Raw genomic sequence first — 23,396 nt, forward strand, 5'->3', positions numbered from 1 at the left:
ATGAGGTTACTGCGAAAAGCCCCTAGACACCACATTCCGGCGCCTGTTCGGGGAGGCTGTTACGGGAATTGAACCGTGCTGCTGGCCTGCCTTGGTCTGCTTTCAAAGCCAGCGATTTAGCCCTGTGCTAAACAGCCCCTGCGCGTGGGCAACAGTCAATAAAATATCGCCTGGGCCACACTTAAAACCCAGATGGGTTGCTTGTGGGCTTGGACTGCAGGTTGCCCACCACTGCTGTAGACCCACTTTAGGTTTGAGGGCAAGGAGCTAAATCTGGGGCTGTGTTTTGGACTGTCCATCGTCATTTATTTCATTGGTCTGTTTGTTCCTGCAGCAATATCACCTCTTGCAGGCAATGGATTCCACTGGCCAAGAAATAGCTCACCTGCCTTATAATTGCACCTTAATACTCTTCAGTAGTATTTCATTGGCTCTCTTTGCTTTGTACCATATTGAGAATGCGAGTACTTCAGGAAGTATTGGCATAGTTCTGGGTGCCAAGTTACAACGGGAAATTTGTCAACTGGAGACATGGAGCCAGAGAGGATCAGCAGCACTATCCCCCAGTTGACACTTATTTTAAGAATTTACCAGCAGTGCACATTGACAGTGACTTGCCGAACCTGAAGTAGTTAAATTTGTGCCAGTCAAAATCTGGACCGGAAAGAGTTAACTGCATGCGGTGGAGGATAAAGAGAGATGAACCACCAGGGTGTACCATATACAATGTTAAATAGCTTAGATAAGATAACCTTGCCTTAAAGAAAAGCAGAGCAGAGGTCAGAGGCACTGGTGAAATGTAAATTGCAATCAGTTATATGTCAGAAAAGACCTGTCCACATGAAGCGTGACAGAGGCCTGGAGATGCACAACTCAACTTAGAACGGTTAAAAATGTTAAGAGTATGGGATGGGGCAGAGGTGTATAGGCAGAGAATGGTGGTGGGACAGAGAGTGGAGTGACAGAGAGTGGAGGGGCATGGAGGGATGTGTGGGAGGGCAGAGGGGATAAAAGGCAGAGAGGGGCTCGGGGGGCAGAGAGGGACTTGGGGGGCAGAGAGGGACTCGGGGGGCAGAGAGGGGCTCGGGGGGCAGAGAGGGGCTCGGGGGGCAGAGAGGGGCTCGGGGGGCAGAGAGGGGCTCGGGGGGCAGAGAGGGGCTCGGGGGGCAGAGAGGGGCTCGGGGGGCAGAGAGGGACTCGGGCGGGCAGAGAGGGACTCGGGCGGGCAGAGAGGGACTCGGGCGGGCAGAGAGGGACTCGGGCGGGCAGAGAGGGACTCGGGGGGCAGAGAGGGACTGGGGGGCAGAGAGGGACTGGGGGGCAGAGAGGGACTGGGGGGGCAGAGAGGGACTGGGGGGGGCAGAGAGGGACTGGGGGGGCAGAGAGGGACTGGGGGGGCAGAGAGGGACTGGGGGGGGCAGAGAGGGGCTCGGGGGGCAGAGAGGGGCTCGGGGGGCAGAGAGGGGCTCGGGGGGCAGAGAGGGGCTCGGGGGGCAGAGAGGGGCTCGGGGGGCAGAGAGGGGCTCGGGGGGCAGAGAGGGGCTCGGGGGGCAGAGAGGGGCTCGGGGGGCAGAGAGGGGCGGGGGGGGGGGGAGGAGAGGTGAGACGAGGGCCAGAGGTGGGGGGGGGGGGGGGGAAGGGGCGTGCAGGGTTAGTAATGGGAGCCGGGGTGAGAGAGGTGGGTTTGTCAGTTGTAGGGACTGTAGCTGTAAGGGGAGGAGGTGGACACGCTCCCTTTCATCTGATCGCTTCATTGAGTCGAGGCTTTTTTCCCACGGCTCTTGATGCAGCCGCGGGACGGCTGGAAGTGGGAATTCTCAGAGCGATGGTTGAGCAGCGATCACATTGCAAACTCCTTTCAAACACATGACACTGTTTGCAAAGCTCAAAGTGCAGAATCCAAATCCCGTCTCACACTGAGGGGAAACCCCTCTTTCTGATATTGACCGGTTATTGACGCTCATACACTTTGGGGCAAATCAATCTCTTGGCGGCTTCACTGACATTTTTTAAAAACCTAACTTTTTTGTCCTTTATTTTCTCTCTCTCTCTCTTGCAGGTGGACGTGTCCTTCGCAAAAAAAAAACCCTCAGATCTTCGCCGCGAAGCCTACTGGATCCGAAGTGAATCCACTTGATCAACTCGGAATCTCACAGTCCCGCCACAGTTGAGCAGAATCTGGGGGAGCAGGGATTGAACAACCGCCCTGTTTACACCACACACACACACACACACACTCTGGGCTTTCAAACCCAAAACACAGCTGACCCGGGGGCTGGGAAGGAAGGAGAAAGAGGGAAAGTCATTGAAAGGTTTAAAATGCAGCTTTCTGAACTTGTGTGGCAGGCAGGCAGGGCTGGAGCAGGACAGATACAACAGGGAGGGAGAGAGAGAGAGGCTCTGGCTGCAAATTACCTTCTGTTTGGGTCAACAGCCTTTTCCCTTCTTCACTCCCCCTGTGGTCAGTGAGGTCCCAACGCCATCGCGCCTGGGAGTGAATGGACTTCCTCCCCTCTTGTGTCTCCTGACTCCTCTGGCTCCAAAGTGCAGACTGCTGCCTTTACCCGGCCACACCGCTTCCACATCCCCCTGTTTCCCGCAGGCTTTGACGTGCAAGCGATCAGGTTACACAGCCAGCCCCCTACCACCAAACAACGGAAATTACATCAGGCCCAACAACAGGGCAATACACAAACACGCACTCAATGTGCATGCACGCTCTTCCTAATCATCACTCTTCAAATCACACACACACACCCACTGCCCAGAAGGAGGTCACTCGGCCCCTCGTGCCACCTGCTGGATCTTTGAACGAGTTATTCCTGCCCTTTCCCCTGCCAATATCTTCATTTCAATGATCTGTTCATTTCCCTCCTCAGTGTTACCACCGACCCTGCTTTCACATCATCTTTTCAGGCAGTGCATTCCAGATTACAGAGATAGATATATTTCTGAATTTTAAAAAACGGGATATGGGGAACAGGTAGGGAGGTGGATTTGAGACCAGGAAGAGATCAGCCATGATCTGATTGCCTACTTCTGCTCCTAAATCCTCTGTACAGTGTTAACAACAACAAAACAAACCCTCATCTTCCACTCTCGTTCTTTTGCCAATTACCTTAAATCCCTGCCCTCTGGAGTGCCCTTCCCACTAGAAACCTGACCAAAACTCCTCATGATTTTGACCATCAGAATCAACACACCCCTTAAGCATCTCTACTGGACGGAGATTAACCCCAGCTTCTCTCATCTCTCCACACACTGTAACTCAAGTCCCTTGTCTCTGGCACAACAAGAGTTAATATAAGGAGGAAATGCTGGAAAAGCTCGGCAGGTGGGGAAGTATCTGTGGAGAAAGAGAATGTTTCAGGTTATTGGCCTTCTGTAGAACCACCCTGGTAAATCGCTTCTCTGCCTTCGTGCGGCCTTGACGTCTCCGCTAAAGTATGACCAGAATTGGACAAAATATACGCGCTGAGGCCAAAGCAATAAACCACGGATGGGGAGTGGGAGGGGGGGGGGGGGCTCCTCTGTGTTAGTTGTGGCTCAATGGTGGCATTAATTTCCAAGTCAAAATGTCGTGGGGGTCAAGTGCCAATTGTACTTGCATTTATAAAACCCCTTTTGTGATATCAGGATATCCCAACAGACAATGAGGTGTTTTTGAGGTGTTACCTGTTATAATTTCCAAAATGCAGCAGCTAATTTGCTCACAGTAAGTAAGCTCCCCACAAATAGCAATGGTCGGATAATTTGCTTTACGAGATGTTGATTGAGGGCTAATTATTGACTGGTACCAGGGGTAATTGCAATCCTCTTTGGAATTCTGTTCCAAGATCTTTGATGTTCTTTCAAGAGGGAAGATTAGGCCATGATATAATATTTCAGCTGAAAGACGGCACTTCTGCCAGTGTATCACTCCCTCGGTGCAACGGTTTAGATTTTGTATTCATGCCTCTGGGTGGAACCAAGCCCCAAATCCTAGCCCCAACCTTAACCTTAACCCAACCTGAATCCTAACCCCAACCTAAACTCTAACCCCCAAACCAAACCAAACCACAGCCTTAACCCTAATCCAATCCGAACCCTAACCCCATCCTGAACCCTAACCCCCAAACCAACCCTAACCCCAATCCAAACTCCAACACTAACCAGAATCCAGCAACAGCTGATGTTTGTCTCGGTGTGTGTCTCTGGGAACAGCCCGTAGAGCACAGAGTCCTGCGTCACAAAGCTGCTCGGGATGAACCCCAACAAACACCACCTCCTCTCTCTCCAGACCTTCTTTGCAAAGGCACATTCCACAAGGAGGTGAACAACAGTCTCTTCCTCACCACAGTCACCTCAATGGTAATGTTGGGTGAGACTCTGGGCGTGTAGGAAGGGTTTGACAGGGAGAGCCTTTCTCACCACCAGCCAAGCTAGTTTTGGACCTTGTTTGAAAGTTCTGGCAATGAAGCATTCTACCAAATGACCTTGACAGTCTGCTGAGGGAACAATCCGACAGGATCCGCCATTTCCTTTTCCCACAGGGTGTCTAGGATGTTACGTGCAGACCACTCGGATCAGGTTGGTTCAGTTGTATACCCCAACACTGCCAGCTCCCTCCACAGTTATTGCAGTGCCATTGATCATCACAGCACATGCACACTTCATACAATATTGTTCCTGAAACACTATCATTCTGATGTTTAATGTGCCATTTACCAGAGGATAATTAAAAGAATAGAATTGTCAGATAGTTAAAGCTAATTTCTGCCCACCTCATTCTCTGCTTTTTAAGGAATTGGATGGCTTTAAGCATGATCCATGTGGTGTTTGTTCCCCCCCCCCCCCATCTGAAAGCTCGGATTTTAACTTAAACGACATTTTTCTTCCCCAGGGAATGTGTGTACTGTTATTAAAAGCAGGTTATTGGAGAGCAATTTCCTCTTTATGGCCACAGGGGCCAATTAGAGGATCAAAGTGTCGTGCAGCTCAAAGCCTCCCCACAGTGAATCTAGGAGAGCACAAGAGATCTGTTGAACATTTCTACCCTCTCTTTAAAGAAACTGATTGGCTTGGCATCTATCAGTTTCTTTCCGTGGAAATTATTTTGGAAGCCCCATCAATAGATGGTGGTTTACTGCACTGTCTGGAGGGGCACTGATCCACCGAAGGCACAGAGTTCCCAAGTCGAAGTTTAACATTCTCATCCTTATTTTTAACTCCCTCCCTGGCCTCTTCCCTCTCTATCTCTGTAAACCCCTCCAGCCCTACAAGCCCATGAGATATATGCACTCTAATTGTGGACTCTTATGCATGCCGCCCCCTTACCCTCTTACTTGCCCCAACTTTGTTGGTAGTACCTTCAGCTAAATGGGTCCCATGTAATATTCTCTCTAGACATCTCTACCTTTCTCTGTTCCTTTAAGAAACCTCTGAAAACCTACCTCTTTGACCATGCATTTGGTCACCAGACCCAACATTCCCTGTGTCTAGGTGGCACAGGTCATTTGATTACATTCCTGTGAAGCTCCTTGAGGAATTTCGACTACAATAAAGGTTCTATATCAATGCAAGTTGTTGTTGCCCACACTCCATGATTACCCTGGAGTAATTAATTAATAATTAAATTTTTTTTTTAAATTCCAATTAAGGGGCAATTTAGCGTGGCCAATCCACCTAGCCTGCACATCTTTGGGTTGTGGGTGCGAAACCCATGCAAACACGGGGAGAATGTGCAAACTCCACATGAACAGTGACCCAGGACCGGGATCGAACCTGGGACCTCGGCGCAGTGAGGCCGCAGTGCTAACCCACTGTGCCACCATGCTGCACTGAGCCTCCCAGAATTAGGGCTGATCTCTCGGTGATTCCTGGGAAAGAAAAAAAAGTCATTGGGGAATATTCTGCTCCCGTTTAAATCCATCCGAGTTTATGAGTGAGAAGGCTGCAATGATTTCCAAGAAGCAACATGATGCAGGTACGAGTGAGTTCTAGCCGGTTGAACCACGAGAGAGAGAGAAAGTAGTTGTGAAGCACAGAGGATCGTGGGTATTGTAGCTGCCATTATTGCTTGATTGCCATGGCAATGAGACCAATGGTGTGAGTGTGGGGAGTGTGGAGTCAGGTGGTCAGGTGATAAGACCTCCACACCCATGAGTGTAGTCCTCCCAGAGTCAGCAAACCTGTGATAATCACACCCCTGGCAGTTACGGCTCCACTCCCATCCTTCTCAATCCCCTCAGTTGGAGTAGGAAGGTCAAAGGTTCCTGCTTTCCATTGTTATTCAATGATTTCCAGCACAAGCGACTGTGTGGACAAGACCAGGGTCATCTGCGATGGCTGTTGGCCACAGTGCTCAGATTGTCTACACCAGAACACACCCCTAGCAGACAAATCAAGAATGGCCAACTAAGCATGGCAGCGGAGGGTTGCTGCCACTAATGGAAGTGGCACCTCAGCACAAACCACCAAATGCAAGCAGAAGACCTAAAAAGGAGTATAATGTGGAGAGATCATTTCTTGGGTGCTGAGGAAACTGTGGCCCAATGCTGTGGGTGTGCGAGGTTGGGGAAGGGGTTTGGTGGTGGTGTAAAGGACAAGACTGAGGCACCATGGAAAGTGAGTGTCAGACTAAGGCAGGAGGCCCATCAGGGAGCAGGAGGCCTGGGCAGCGAGCAGTCTAGAAGGCCAAGGGCGATAGCTGCAGGCCTGGGAAACAAGTAAAGGCAAATCTGTAGCCTGTAGTTCCGAGTTAAGACTTTTCTATAAGGATTAGAGCAGGAATTGTAATAATTACTGCATCAATGGGAAGCAGTGGAGACACAAACCCAGTCAGAATTAAAGCTCAGACAGGAGCTGGTTTGCAGGCCACACACACACAAACAAAATTGCAAGTCTTTAAAAGACACAACAAAGAGGCCCGTTTTTTTAATTTCTGCTCCGCACTGAGTTATTAAAGCTCAGATGGGGAGTAAAGGAATGGATACAGCTTTATAATTAGGATCAGAATAAGAAAATCATCTTGAGTGTATGTGCGCATGTTTGTACAACATGTATGTACGTATACGCACCCCTACTGCAACTCACATGTTGCTGATACACTCATTCATGTCTTTGTTAGCTGTAGACCAACTATTCAATGCACTCCTCACTGGCCTCCACTATAAACTTGAGGCAGATGTCTAGGCCTTGGCGAGTATACAGAGGAGGGTTACCAGGGTGAGGGATGAGGGAGTTCAGTTATGTAGAGCGTTTGGGGAAGTTGGGGTTACTCTCTTTACAGTAGGTAAACGTAAGGGGAGCTCTAACAAAGGTATTCAGAATTTCCAGGGTTCCTTTTCGAGCAAGGAAGGAGTCGATTACTGTCTGGCAATGAATCGGTAACCAGACATTTCAAACTTCAAATAATTGACAAAAGAAGGCGAGGGGAAATTATTTTACACGGGGATCTTGAATACATCACCTGACAGAGTGGTGGAATGAGATTCGATAGGAACTTTGAGAAGGCAATATCCTCGCAACAGGACATGGGGGAAAAAGCTGGGATATGGGATTATATTGGTCAGTTAACAGAGTCACAATGGATCAAATGGCCTCTTTCTATGCTGTAAGATATTAGGGGCTGGAATTTACCCTCCCTCGCCAGCGAATTTGAAGAAACGAGGGGCATGTAAATCCAGCATGTGGTCTTTCAGCCACATACCTGCCTGCCTGTGATTTGACTAAAATTTTAATGGGGTGGCGGAGGGGGGGGGCTTCCCTCCCACCCATGGCCTTCCCCCCACCCATGGCCTTCCCACCCATGGCCTTCCCACCCATGGCCTTCCCATCCCGGGCCTCCTGACCTTTAGGCCTTCCCGCTTGGGGCCTTCCCACCCTCCCTTGGGCCTATTAAGGTCCTTAGGTAGCCAATTACTGGCCACTTAAGGGCCTCACATGTCTGTCCCTGCTGAAATATTACTCACGGGCAGGGGGATGCCCACATCTTGCAGGAGGCCCTGCAACTTTTATCTGTACAGGCTGGTGACAGGCATGTAGGGGTAACCTAACTTGCAGGCCCCCTGGATCCAGTGGGGCAGTGCTCAAGCCATTCCACCCTTTCACCCCCTGCATCCCCTCACCACCCCCCACCCCCCAACTCACTGAGATCCCCGACGTCCTGGGTTCCTCAACTTGGCGGGACTGCCTGTAGTCCCAACAGTGGCCACTGCTCCAGGCTGGCACGACAGAGATGTCAGCCATCCGATTGGTCAGCAGCTCTCTGAGGTGGGGAGTACTCCTGAGGAAAGGGTGGAAGTCTCACATTAAAGCATTTAACATTGATCCCAAATTTAAATTGCTGCGGGGAAGATGTCAGGATTGTGGGTGGGCTCGCTCCTTGATTCATTAGCCAGCAGTGGGCAGAGGTGGGGGGAAATGGGAATCTCAAAATCCATTGATTCTATATATATGTGTATATATATATGTAAAATATACACATGTGTATATTTATACTTGTTTGTGGGGGTTGACACTTCACTTTGGTGATATTCACTGTTGACCTGTCTGCTATATTGATGTGACTGGGCTGACATTGGGGTGAGGTACTGGTGGTTGGGGGATACCTACACCCCAGCTTGAATCAGCAGACTATGGGAGGAAGAGAATACATTTTCAGAAGAAAAGCAAGAAAATGTTTTCTTCTTCCCAATTTGACACAAAGATTTTAAGGAATCTACAAAATCTGGAACAGAGTGAGTATGTGGATAGTCAGATAGGGTAACCCATTGATTTCCTGTTAAATGGTTTCTCATCTCAGGTGACCTGACATCCAGCGAGGATTGTGACTTACTGTGGAAGTCCTGCCTCTCAATGAACTGTGGACTAACCTTTGTTCTATTTACAGGGCTGTGTGTCACTGGTCTGACATTTTAGCAATGAGTCAAGCATCTGATCAACTCAATCAGGCTTTGAAATGTACACTGGAGAGTGAACCAACAACAAAACATTCGCTTTTATACAAGGCCCTTTATTTGATTAAAACATTACAAGGTGCTTTACAGTAGGTGTTAATCTGGCACTGAGATGCTGAGGAGGTATGAGAACAAAAAAACAACAACTTGGTCAAAGACTAATGTATTAAAGAGGGATCTTAAAAGGAGAGAGAGAGTGGAGATTTTGGGAGGGACTTCAAGAAGTTAGGATCAAGGCAGCTGAAGGTACAGCTGCCAATGTTGGAGCAAAGGAAATGTGACTTTCACAAGGGGCTAGAATTTGAGGAGCACAAAGGCGTTCGAGGGTTGTAGAGCTGCTGGAGATTACAGAAGAAGGAAAGGGGTGAGGCCATGGAAGGATTTGAATGCAAGGTTAAAAAATTTTAAATTGGGGCCTTGTCAGATTGTGAGTTAATGTAGGTCAGTGAGCACAGGGGTTATGAGTGACAGTAACTCTATGCAAATTAACAGTTCTGAATGAGCTAAATTAACGGAGGTTGGTAGCTAGGAAGATAGCCAGGAAAGCAGTGAAACACAATGCCACACTGTTAATCCCTATCAACTCCCTCTTCCCGTCCTCAAATAACACTCACTAATGAAAAGTTTGTCAATAAGTATTTTAATATTAAACAGTCTAGCACAATGAGAGTCTGATTAATTACCATAGATACCAGTGCTAAACCCACACAATAATATTTAACCCTGTAAGGACCGAAGGACTCCTTCAGGATTAAAGGAGCACCCTTGTCAGAGTAACCTGTCAAAGATGCTGAGGACGTACTAGAACAAAAAAACAACTTGGTCAAAGACTAAAGTATTAAAGAGGGATTTTAAAAGGAGAGCGAGAGAGAGAGTGGGGATTTTGGGAGGGACTTCAAGAAGTTAGGATCAAAGCAGCTGAAGGTACAGCTGCCAATGTTGGAGCAAAGGAAATGTGACTTTCACAAGGGGCTAGATTTTGAGGAGCACAAAGGAGTTTGAGGGTTGTAGAGTTGTTGATATGATAAAGGGATATCTCTGCAGGCCTAATCCTGGGGTCTGCCTCTTTCCTTCACCAAGGGTTAGTGCTCTCACTTCTGAATCAGGAGATTGTAGGTTGTTAGCCCTCCTCCAAGAATTTGAGCAAGAATCCAAGCAGCCACTCCAGTGTAGCGGCAAGGGAGTACCACACTGCCAGAGCTGCTGCCTCTAGAGTGAAAACCAAATTCCGTCTACCCTCTCAGCCAACCTCAGTATAATTTGCCCGTCTTTGAACCTCCCGTTGGTGCTGACCTTGGGCATGTGCCCGCTATTATACCTTCCGTTTGTTAAATGTAAACGTGCAAGGGAAGCGCAGGGCTTTAAAGGCTTTGTAACAGAACGCAAGCCACTAAAGATGGTCACCAGATTATTAGCAGAAGTAAAATGATTTCCAGCCAGTGAAGTATTGTTGAGGTGCAGTCACTGTGTTGCAGCCAATTTATGCACACCAAGCTCCCACAAACAATAATGAGTTACTGACCCCGATAACCTGTTTTTCAGTGATGTTCATTGAGAATTTTAAAAATAAATAAGTTTGGAGTGCCCAATTCTATTTTTTCCAATTAAGTATAAGGTGCTACAAATACAATTGTGCTACATGTAATATTCACCGTGTACATTCAATGAGAGTCATACAGCCCAAGGGGTTCTATCCAATAACCCTCCCCTCAGTTCAATATGACTCAAAGGTCTTAGACAGCGACCATTCCCATCTAATTATTGTACAAGTAACAAATATCACCGCAATCCAATTGCCTGGGATAAAGGGATCTTTTTCAGGATGGCAGCCGGTGACTATTGGTGTGCTTCAGGGGTCGGTGTTGGAACCACATACATTAACGATCTAGAAGCAGGAACTGAGGGCATTGTTGCTAAGTTTGCAGATTTTTTCAAAATAAATTTAGAGTACCCAATTATTTTTTTCCAATTGAGGGACAATTTAGTGTGGCCAATCCACTGCTAAGTGTGCAGATGATAGGGTGGTACAGTGGCACAGTGGTTAGCACTGATGCCTAACAGCTCCAGGGACCTGGGTTCAATTCTGGCCTCGGGTGACTGTCGGTGTGGAGTTTGCACTTTCTCCACGTGTCTGCGTGGGTTTCCTCCGGGTGTTCCGGTTTCCTCCCACAGTCCAAAGATGTGCAGGTTAGGTTGATTGGCCATGCTAAATTGCCCCTTAGTGTCCAAAAGATTAGGTAGGGTTACGGGGATAGGGTGGAGGCGTGGGCTTTGGTAAGGTGCTCTTTGCAAGGGCTGGCGCAGACTCGATGGGCTGAATGGCCTCCTTCTGCATGGTCGCATTCTATGGTTCTATGATGCAAAGATATGTAAAAGGACAGGTAGTATTGAGGAAGCAGGGGGGGCTGCAGAAGGACTTGGACAGGCTAGGAGAGTGGGCAAAGAAGTGACAGATGGAATACAATGTGGAAAAGTGTGAGGTTATGCAATTTGGTAGGAAGAATGGAGGCAAAGACTATTTTCTAAACGGGAAAAGGCTGAGGAAATCGGAAGCACAAAGGGACTTAGGAGTCTGATTAAAGATTCTGTCGGCAGTTAGGAAGACAAATGCAATGTGAGCCTTCATGTCGAGAGGCTCTGGTCAGACCCCATTTGGAGTATTGTGAGCAGTTTGGGGCCCCGTACATAAGGAAGGATGTGCTGGCCTTGGAAAGGGTTCAGAGGAGAGTCACAAGAATGATCCCTGGAATGAAGAGCTTGTCATATGAGGAACGGCTGAGGACTCTCGGTCTGTACACGTTGGAGTTTAAAAGGTTGAGGGGGAATCGTATTGAAACTTACAGGATACTGCGAGGTCTGGATAGAGTGGACGTGGAGAGGATGTTTCCATTAGTAGGAAAATCTAGAACCCAAGGACACAACCTCAGACTGAAGGGACGATCCTTTAAAACTGAGATAAGGAAGAATTTCTTCAGCCAGAGGATGGTGAATCTGTGGAACTCTTTGCCGCAGAAGACTGTGGAGGCCAAGTCACTGAGTGTCTTTAAGACAGAGATAGATAGCTTTTTGATCAATAAGGGGATCAAGCGTTATGGGGAGAAAGCAGGAGAATGGGGATGAGAAAAATACCAGCCGTGATTGAATGGTGGAGCAGACTAGATGGGCCGAGTGGCCTAGTTTTCCTGCTATGTCTTATGATACTCAGCATGTCTAAGTGTATTAACAGTCCCACGTAAATGAGGCTGACTGCTCCACATTGGATGCACGGTGGGCAATCAAAGTCATCACTCAATATTTTAAGAAGAAAGTGTGCTGTATTATCAACAGAATGGTGCTTGAGGAAAAGTGACACCAGGTGAGTTTGACTAGTCCCACAGTCCAAAGGACATTTGGGAAGAGAAGCTGGCACGGTGCAGAGGAAGAGCATATGGACTTGAAGATACAGAATCACAGGATGTTCCATAGAATCCCTACAGTGCAGAAGGAGGCCATTCAGCCCATTGAGTCTGCACTGACTATCCAAAAGGGCACTCTACCTCGTCCCGCTCCCCCGCCGTATCCCCGTAACCCTGTACATTGATCATGGCCAATCTATCTAACTTGCACATCTTTGGACACAAAGGGGCAATTTTAGCATGGCCAATCCACCTAAACTGCACACGTTTGGATTGTGGGAGCAAACCGGAGCACCCGGAAGAATCCCACGCAGACACGGGGCGAACGTGCAAACTCCATACAGTCACCCAAGACCAGAACTGAACCCAAGCCCCTGGGGCTGTGAGGCAACAGTGCTGAAGGTATCATCTCTGGTTGGTGCACCTTAAAAACAAATTAATAAAAGTCTTGTATGTAGAGCGCACAGCACAGAAACAGGCCCAGTAGTTGGTGTTCCACACAAGCCGTCTTCTACCTGTGGTAACCTAGGCATAGATTTAGGCCGAATTAAAATTGTGTATTTTAAATTGAAGCATTGGGCACTTTAAATCAAGCCACAGACACTCCGGCACACAGCACCATGGGAATTCAAACTGGTCAAGTTTGAATACACAGCCAACAGATAAGCTGCCAGAACATGTCTAGACCAGCATGCCAATCAACGATCAGGTGATCATCACACCCTATTGATACGCACAAGCCCATTGTCAAAGCCCTGGTCGGGCCAGACATTCGGTCACCGAGTTACCTTTTATGGCAACAGGTTATGTGCACACCACACCACCAGCAATGGACACCTGGGGCGGGCTCAGGTATCCTGTCAATAAGTCATCAATCGGACCAGTGGGTGCCGTGACCCCCTTCTGAGACCCCACTGGCAGGAGGTCAGGGGAAATTGCAAAAGGCAGGAGGGATAAAAACAGGCACCCAAGGCACACCAGCAGCGGCGACTCTAGAGACCATCGTGAAGGACGTCCCTGGACCATCCAGAGGAGAAGAAGGAAGAACAGACCAGACACAGAAGAAGTGGATCAGACCAGACCAAAGAGCAGACCATACCGCGGAGACTGCAGAGACCAACATGTGGATACAGGCCAATATCTCCTCGGGTACTTGTCAGTCACTCAAAATTAAGCCAAAGTTCAGGTTTAATTTGAATCTTGATTGTTCTATAAGCTAATATTAATTGTGTGACTGAATAAATGTTATTGTATTAATAAGAAGTTCTTTGCCCACCATATAAGGGTTAAAAGCACACTGTGGCAAGACACAACATACCTCATTACAACTATCCCTATCAGAATATCTCACTATTTCTTTCTCCCTCATGTGTTTATCCAGCTTTCCTCTGAGTACATTCACACTATTGGCCTCAGCTACTCCTTGTGCAGCGAGTGCCACATTCTCACCATCACTATTCCTGATTAGACATTCTGGGGTTGATTTTCACTGAGCCTTTAGGCACTATAGGTGTAAAGAGCAGGTCAAGACAGGTGTTAAGTGGCAACAGTTGGTTTAGTCCCGGTTCGGCGTTAGACGCCATCTTGCTAAAGGAGTTGAAGAAAGTGCTCAGAAATGGCCACTGGAGACTTGTTAAACAATTGATTGGCACCTAAAATTCCTGCTGGTGCTTATTAAAGGACTCATGCAGAGATATGGTGGTGAGAGCTTCAAATAACACGCTTACCTTACAGTGGTAAGTTGTTAGTGAGTAGACATGGTGTATGTGGATTTCAAGCTGTACCTAAAGGGATGCTCACCACTTAAAGGGATACTCACCATTTCAGGTTTGTTGAGCTGGAGATGTGAGTAGGATCTTTGAAACATCAGGAGGCTTTCTGAAACCTTCGCCAAGACTTCACCAACATTTAACCAACATTTATCCCAGAGGACTTCACCTGAAAGGGTATTGCCATGCTCCTCTACATTATTGGGCACCCATTTGGGGCTACACGACAAAAGGGGGGGCCGAGGTCATGGGCATCTTTCTCGAAGGACCCATGTCCTGCAGAAAGATTGAGAGGAGGGTATGAGGCTGGGTAGAGCAGCAGCAGCCACTGCAGGCAAGAGGGATGGAGGCCGAGGTGGTATCACCCTCTGCGGAACCAGGACATCTCTTTGCCTCTGGACCTCCTCCACGAGGATCTCTAGTGCCACGTCCGAGAACCTGTGTGCCCTCGCCCTTGATTTCTGAACCACTCTGCAATGTGCCACATGCACAATCACCAGGTGGGTTGGGGAGGGGCACGGGGAATGGATCCATTAAAACTTGCATTAGATCAGCAGCTGCATGTTAAAACCTGCAGGTTTCTGTTTAGCAACCCCCAGGGCAGTTCAAATTATGGTCATCAGCACTTTGGGTAGAAATTGTGCGAACCATGAACATTTGAATAGACAAGTCTCATTCACATTGCACCTTTTCAGCACCTGTTTTCACCTTTGGTGAAAATAAATGCCGGTATGTTTTATCTTCTGAGGTCTAGATCTACCCTGTGACAGGACATGAGGGAAATAAACTAACAAAGGAAGAGGTGGAAATAATACAACTTAAAGGGGAATGGCCTTTGAGAAAAAGAAAACACTTCATAGAATCCCTACAATGCAGAAGGAGGCCTTTCGGCCCATTGAGTCTGCACCAACCCTCCGAAAGAGCACCCCAACTAGGCCCAATCCCCTGCTCTTGGACTGTGGGAGGAAACAGGAGCCCCCAGAGGAAACCCACGCAGACAGGGAGAAAACGTGCAAAGTCCACACTGACAGTCACCCGAGGCTGGAATTGAACCCTGGTCCCTGGTGCTGTGATGCAGCAGTGCTAACCACTTTGTGAACACCTGATGCGAAGGCATGAGTCAGGTTGAACTTTGCTAGCAGAATATTGTCAATATGCAAACGTCACCCAGTTTTCGAGTCCTCCCTCTCCAAATTGACAGAAGGGTTGCCGAATAAGTTTCTTTTTTTCAATATAAATTTAGAGTGCCCAATTCATTTTTTCCAATTAAGGGGCAATTTAGCGTGGCCAATCCACCTACCCTGCACATCTTTGGGTTGTGGGGGCGAAACCCATGCAAACACGGGGAGAATGTGCAAACTCCACACGGACAGTGACCCAGAGCCGGGATCGAACCTGGGACCTCGGCGCCGTGAGGCAGCAGTGCTAACCACTGCGTCACCGTGCTGCCCAAGTTTCTTTTTTAATGTGTGGGAAAGCAGTCCGTTTAAAAATGAACTCAGAAAAGAACAGTTCCCAAGCCAACTGCAGGCCCTTGAGTCGAAGCACATTGCCCCAAAAAGAAACCCATGGTTGAGTTCATCTTGGTGACCTCCAGCTGTTTGGCTGAGTCACTATCTCTTACGTAGGTCCTTACTCCTTTTCTTTTATCATTTCTTTCCACTTTCAATGCCGACCTTGTTCTCACTCTGTAATCTTCTGCCCCATATCATCTTCTCTATGTTTACCAGTTAATAGTGCATTCTGACCTTTGTCGTTCTCAGAGCGTTTCGAACAACCCTGAGCAACGTCCTTGTAATTTGAAGTTAGCTACAGCAGCATTCTGTCCACCAGTTTCGTGGAATCACATTGTGCAGTAATCCAGGAATCATGACTTGGAAAGTTAACTTTGTTTATTTATAAATCAAAAGTAAAGACACTACCTTGATGGACAACAGTAGAGTCCTAACCCGGGACTACCAGAACTGTCGGTTCAGGTTCGTGCTGGCATTTAAAGGGCTGAATTAATGAGTCCCTGCTGGGTGGGCTTCTACCCGTTACCAGGGAAACTCGTACTCCACGTGCCCCACGGGGAATTCCAATATTGATCCCCCGTGGTCCTTGTGGGGTTTATCACATTCGCCACCCCCATCAGTCTGGGGTCCTGTCATTTCTACTTCCATTTCAGAGATCGAGTCCTCATTGTTTTGCTGACTGACTCTCAGGTCCATGACAGATTGCGTCCCATGTCTGTCGGCTGGTATGAAGGACGCTGAAGATACTCTTTCTCCAGAAGCCATTTCCTCAGTGGATGGTTCCCTGCTTCTGAGATGATCCACATGTTTTCTTAAGGTATTCTCTCTGGTTTTGATCATATATGATACAGGCCTCGTTTTCTCTATTACCGTTCCCTAGATCCAAAGGGATCCTTCTCTGAAATTACTGACAAGGACGGTGTCACCCAGCCTAAAGACCTTGGCCAGGAGTCTCTGAGCCCCGGCGCCGCAATCGCGCATGGCGCGGGGGCTGAAAATGGGGTGTCGGACCCGCGGTATCTTGGCGTGATTCGCCAGCGACCAGCCCGCACGCACGGTCGACACGGCACCGGTCGGGGGCCGTTGAAAGAGGCCCCCGCGGCGATTCTCCGCGGTCGACCGGCCAAGATCCCGCCGGCATGGTTCTCGTATGCTTCCACCTGGCGGGAGCTCAGCGCCGCGGCTGCGGTGGGCATCCTGGTGGGGGGATCAGTCATCTGGGGGGGGGGGGAGCCTGCACGACAGCCAGGCCCGCGATCGGGAGCCACCGATCGGCTGGCGCGTGCGATCTGGGGGGTGCCTACCTTCTGTGCCGGCCCACTGTTTGGGTCCACCATGTCGTGCAGGGCCCCATATCGGCAGCAGGAGCTGCGTGGCGCACGCTGGGACTCTGCAAGCCCAAAATCGGAGAAAAAAGTCCGGAGTGATTCGCTCCCGTTTTCTTGCGGTCATGGGGACTTAGCCCAATTGTTGGAGTATCCCGGCCCTTGTCTGGTCTTCAGCTGTTGTGGTTTTTCTTCTGGGCCTCTTGCTTCAAGTCTACCTTCCTGTTTAGGTTGGGGATCATGGGCAGCATGGTAGCACAGTGGTTGGGGTCCCAGGTTCGATTCCCGGCTTGGGTCACTGTCTGTGTGGCGTCTGCATGTTCGCCCCGTGTCTGCATGGGTTCCCTCTGGGTGCTCTGGTTTCCTCCAACAAGTCCCGAAAGACGTGCTTGTTAGGTGAATTGGACATTCTGAATTCTCCCTCAGTGTACCTGAACAGGCCCCGGACTGTGGCAACTCGGGGATTTTCACAGTAACTTCAGTGCAGTGTTAATGTGACAATAATAAAGATTATTATTAAGCTGAGTCTGGTCTGGAGGCGCCGACCCATTAATAGTTCCGCTGGCAACACTTCTATTGTTGTGAGTGGCTTGGTCCTATAATTAAAGAGGAACCATGCTAATTTTGTCTTGAGCGAGCCTGTGGTTTGTTTTTTATGCCACTCTTGAATGTTTTGACCCCCCGTTCGATTCAACCATTTGAGGATTGGTGACATGGTGCTTCACTCCATTAGTCTTCATATAGACCTTGAAATCCCCACTGGTGAATGGGGTCCCGTTATCCATTACGAAGACCTCCGTTATTCCATGGCTGCTGAATGACTGTTGGGAGTCTCTCTATGGTGGAGTGGAAGTAGTGGAATCCGTTGCATATCCATCCATTTGGAATATGCATCCAGTAAGATTAGAAGCATAGATCCCATGAACAGTCCGATCAAATCTGCATGTACTGTTATGGGCCAGGGTTTAGAGAACCCAAAGTGTATTATGGAGTTCACCTGACCCACAACTTTTAACAGATTGTGGTATGGGGAGCACATGGCCCACTCTACAGGTGTGGTACAGCAGAAGTGGAAAAGTATTTTTTTAAAGCAAAACGATGTTTATTCTTTGAACTCAAGTTAACCTTTTTAAAACATACAGTGAACATCTTTGCAGCCATTAATTCAAATACAACCCCCAAAGAATACAACACTAAATAATCCGTACGCTGTCCTTTTAACCTCCATAAGACTTAGACAAAACCTTTAAACAGAGGCACTTCAGGTTAAAGTCACTACTGAGAATAGTTATTAGATTTGAATCACCGAAGGATCGATTTACAGTCTTTCGATTACACAGAGAAAGACTAATACCCCTTCTGGCTGTGACTGCAGCTATCCAGCTCTGAAAACGAAACTAAAACACACCCTGCAGCAAACAGCCTAAAACGAAAGTTAAAAGCTGACAAACAGCCCAGCTCCACCCACACTCTGACATCACTGATAAACACCCATTTCTTAAACACCCATTTCTTAAAAGTACTCTCACATGACACCTCCCCCCAAGAAATAAAAAATAAACCATCAACTTCAAGATGGCTTCATTTTTCACCTTTTCACTGTCCTTTAAGAAATGTACACAGTAAATATACTTTTTTGTTTCAAAAAACAACACATGCAAACAGGTATAATAATATAGTCCTTTTTTTTTTGTTCTTCTTCCTCCAACTGAAACTGCTTCCGTTCAACACATTCGTGACAAAGCATCGGCTATCATGTTTTCCCGTCCTGCCACATGTACTATTTTTGAATGAAATGACTGTAACAATAAACTCCAATGAAACAGCCTTGCATTGTTATTATGGAATCGCTCCAAAAACATAAACGGATTATGATCAGTATATATAACGGTGTCAAACAGGTTGCTGGTCACATAAATGTGAAAATGTTGCAAAGCTAGCACCAAACTCAACGTCTCCTTCTCAATCGCTGTCTGCATCACTACCGAAGGAGGTATCTGCGTCGTATGATCACTGTCATGTGAGCCCGGTGAACAACCTTAAATTGTATCAGGCTGAGCCTGGCACATGTTGCAGACACGTTGACTCTACTCAACGCGTCTGCCCATAGACCATCCAAGGTCATGTGATATGTGACTACGATATAAGGGGAGACACATCCAGCCATCTTGAGAAGAAGATTGAGAGGGTAATAAGACATACCTGTGAATGGTCAGTGCTAGGTGCAAGTTCCAGAGTAGTTAGCAGACTCCATGATAACATGCTCTGCATCAGATTGCTATCTCACCACATGAGACTCAATAAAAGATTCTGGTTTGGACAAGTTGAAGTGTTTGGTGAGTTCCTTTGTGAACAAAGAACAAAGAACAAAGAAAAGTACAGCACAGGAACAGGCCCTTCGGCCCTCCAAGCCTGTGCCGACCATGCTGCCCGTCTAAATTGAAATCTTCTACACTTCCTGGGTCCGTATCCCTCTATTCACATCCTATTCATGTATTTGTCAAGATGTCCCTTAAATGTCACTATCGTCCCTGCTTCCACCTTTTGTCAATCCAGATGGATTTTTTGCAGCCAGTCTATTCCCAGAAGACTGGGTCCTGGTCCTTGTGCTACTATTAAGGGGATTCGGACTGTCTGCTGCCCATGTGTGACTAGGGCACGGTGGTTCCTAAGAAGCGTAATGGCTCCCCTGTATACGTGGCTGACCTGGCCCTGGTATCTCGCAGGTCCTGGGCCAAAATGCCCATTTGGAGTCGCCTGAAAGTCTGTTCCACTATAATGGAGACGGTGGTTCGTGGGCTAAATTCTCCACCGTCGGGATCCTCCATTTTGCTGGCAGCCCGAGGGTTTCCCGACGGCGTGGGGCTGCCCGACAATGGGAAACCCCATTGCCCAGCGGGCGAAACAGAGAATCCTGACCCCTATGTCTATCTTGGGGGGGGGTGACTATTTAATCCGGATTGGTGACACTTGTGATAGAGCACTTCAACCCCGGACCCTCCATCATACTGCAGCACTATAAGTTTAACTCAGCTGTCAGGGATCCCTGGGAGATGGTTTCAGTTTTGTTGCCAGACTCTGCCAAATGACCAAACACTGTGAGTTCTGTGCAGCGTTGAGCGACATGCTGCACAACCGTCTGGTATGCGGAATCAACAACATTGATGTGCACAGGAAATGATTGTCCGAGACAAAGATATCCCTGGATAAGCTGATTGAAATAGCCCAAGCAAACAAATGCACTGAGAAGAATGCATCAGAGATTCAGCATGTACAGGAGGGTGAGGTAAACCATGGAGTGGAATGTCTGCAAGGCGGCATCGAGGTCAACAGGCACACAGGAGCATCAGCCATGATCCCAGGAACAAGGATCGTAATCAGAGGTCAGGAATAAAAACTTTATCAACCCAGGAATAATGACGGATATTATAGATGTGGGAGAGATCACCCCCAAGAAATGTGTCACTGCAGAGATTTCATCTGCTTTAGGTGCAACAGGAAGGGCCACATCCAACACATTGCTGCGCTAGGCAGGGTGTGCTAAGTTTTAATAAAAACTCCAGTGAATAAAGTAGAGAGGAACCCCAAAGGGGAATCAGAAATTTACAGGCCGGATATGGTAAAAGTAAGCAAAACAGCCCCAATAGAAATAGTCCTTATGATTCATCGGTGACCATTAAGTGTGGAGTTCGACACAAGGGTGTCAGCCATGGTAGTTGGCTAACACACGTTCAAATACCTTTGAGGAAGAGTTCAGACTCTTTCAATGTGTTGGAAATTTCAATTGCTTGGGGACCTGCTACTGTGAGCAGCAATGTGATACACCTCTCGTCGGGCTGTGCCTGCAGACCAATGGCTGCAACATAGACTTTAAACTTTTGCTTAAACACTCTCCAATTCTCATCTACATTTCCGGTAATCTGAAGCTGCTGAGGTGCCTTGATACCTTCCATCCCAGGCTTCAAAGTTTTATCGTGCATTGAGCATCAGTTGACAGTAGCTTGCAAGGTTTGTGGATAAAACACATTTTCTTTCTTCTTCCAAGTTATTTTTAGCGGTTCGGACTTTTTTGCAGAATCTTCTTGTTCTTATTCAATCATCAATCCTGGTACCATGTCATGTTCAGTATAAGAATGATGAACTACAGAACATCTAGTTTAAGCAATTTATTGTGAAACAACTGCATGATAAAGATAACTAGGATAAATAAAATAATAAACTACTAACACTAACTAACTGCTATAGAGCTACTGCAAAATACGTCTATCCTTCAGCACAACTTACTCCCAGCCCACGAGACTCAGGGTCACATGGTGGGTTTACACAGCCACCTCGTGGTCAGAGGTCATGTATAATATTACCTACAGAATTGCTTTATGTATATCATCACAGAAAAGATTCTTCAAGGACAACCTGGGGTGAAGGCATAACTGGATGATATTTTAGTCACAGGTTAGCTGCAAGAAGAGTACATGATAAACCGAGATGGAGTGCGGCCTCAAGGAAGAGAAGTGCAAATGTATGTGTGACTCAGTTGAGTTCTTAGGACACGGGATAGATGCGCAGTGGGTACACAAGTCAAAACAGAAGGTGCAGCAAATTGAAAACATGCCTTGACCTACAGATGTTCCTCAGTTGAAATCCCATGTGGGAATGTTTAATTCTTACTGGAAATATGATTCTTATCTGGCGTTACCAAAGACTGAATGGAAATGATCTTAGGTAGAATGCGAAGCTTTGGCTATCGTGTCTGCGCTGAAAAAGTTTTACATGCATGTCGAAGGATGTACGTTTGCACACATTTTGGATAAGAAACTGGTGACTGCTTTGCAAGGCCCACACAAAGGGTTACCAGTCTCTGCAGGCGAGAGAATGCAAAGGTGGGCAGTGCCTCCAGCAGGACTTTTTAATGACATTAAATACTGGAGTTCAAAATGGCAAAGCAGATTGTTTGTCAAGATTACCTTATACTAACGCAGATCCAGTAACCTGTGCCTCAAATGTGGTCGGTATACCATGTTGATGCTTTGCTGTACACCAAGGAAGAAACTCGCAATCAAGCACGCGAGGACAACATCCTTTCTGAGGTCTTGAGGTGTAGCTTGGATGTATGACCAAACAAGCACTCAGAAGGAGGAGGAAATCTGAAACCCTACCACAAGAGATCATGATTGAGCACAGAATTCTCGTGTGGGATACACTTGACCCCCACCCCCCTTCCTACTGCCACCTAGCAGATATATGGGATGTAATAGTTGTATACAGACCAAGAAGGTTCCACCTTTAATCCCTGAGCTCTGCTGAGTTGACTGATCTCAGATACAGTGATTCCATTGGGCTGGAGAAGGAGAATGAAGAAATGGCGACAGTTCCCAATAGGGTCAGAAGTATACAATAACAGGTCGCCCGCATACAATGAGCCCCTGTGCATGATGCTCATCCCACTCCGCTCAATCCCTCTTCAGTCCTTTGATGCTCTAAACACCATTGCCAGCGGCTCTATCGCCAAGGTGAAAAGCAATGGGGAGAGTGGGCCACGATGCAGCAAAACCCGACTGATCTTCACCTATCACCCCCGGGGATACAGTCCTCAATTCGCAAAGCCAACACCTTCACCAATAACTTGCCGCCTCGTTCAAAAGTGATATCGGGCGGTACGACCCACAGTGCTCCGGATCCTTCTCCTTATTTAAAATCAGAGAGATGGAAGCCTGCGACAATGTAGTGGGGAGCTCCCCCCTCTCCCTTGCTTCATTATATGCCCTCATCAGCAGTGGCCCCAGATCTGCCCCAAACCTTCTATAAAACTCTACTGTGAACCGATCCGGCCCCGGGACTTACCCGCCTGCACCGTCCCCATACCATCCATCAGCCCAGTTGGGGCTCCTAGTCCTTGAACCAGCTCCTCCTCCACTTTGGGAAACTACAACCCATCTAGAAACTGTCACATCCCCTCTTCCCCGGTTGGGGGCTCCGACTTGTAGAGCTTCAAATAAAATGTCTCATACACCCCATTCTCCCCCTCCGGGTCCATCACCACTTTGCCCTTATCATCCCTAACTCTGCCGGTCTCCTTCACTGCCTCTTGCTTTCTCAACTGGTGGGGCAGTTTCCGGCTTGCCTTTTCCCCGTACTCATACACAGCCCTCTGACCCTTCGTAACTGCCCCACTGCCTTCCCTGTAGAGACTAGCCCAAACTCCATCTGTAGCCTCTGCCTGTCCTTCAACAGCCCTGCCTCTGGTGCCTCCGAGTATCTCCTGTCCACCCTCAAAATCTCGTCCACCAGTCTTGCCATCTCCTCCCGCTCTGTTTTCTCCCTATGTGCCCAAATTGATATGAACTCCCCACTGACTACAGCCTTGACTGACCTCCCCGATGTCGTTCAGCTCCACGAAGCCTCAAATGGCGGTCCTCACCCACCTCACCTCCTCATCCACTAGCAACCCCACATC

General features: G+C 48.0%; 1 protein-coding gene across 2 annotated transcripts in view; it reads right to left on the minus strand.

Annotated features, from left to right (window-relative positions):
• Positions 1-2,616, minus strand: part of plekhh1 (pleckstrin homology domain containing, family H (with MyTH4 domain) member 1) — a 285,350-nt gene extending 282,734 nt beyond the window's left edge. For both annotated transcript variants that reach the window (XR_011937303.1, XM_072486189.1), the window contains exon 1: positions 2,416-2,616. The gene's annotated coding sequence lies outside the window, so the exon portion shown is untranslated. The remainder of the gene's footprint in view (positions 1-2,415) is intronic.
• Positions 2,617-23,396: the final 20,780 nt, after the last annotated feature.

Source organism: Scyliorhinus torazame, chromosome 2 (genome assembly GCF_047496885.1).
Source record: "Scyliorhinus torazame isolate Kashiwa2021f chromosome 2, sScyTor2.1, whole genome shotgun sequence".
Classification (NCBI taxonomy): Eukaryota; Metazoa; Chordata; class Chondrichthyes; order Carcharhiniformes; family Scyliorhinidae; genus Scyliorhinus; species Scyliorhinus torazame.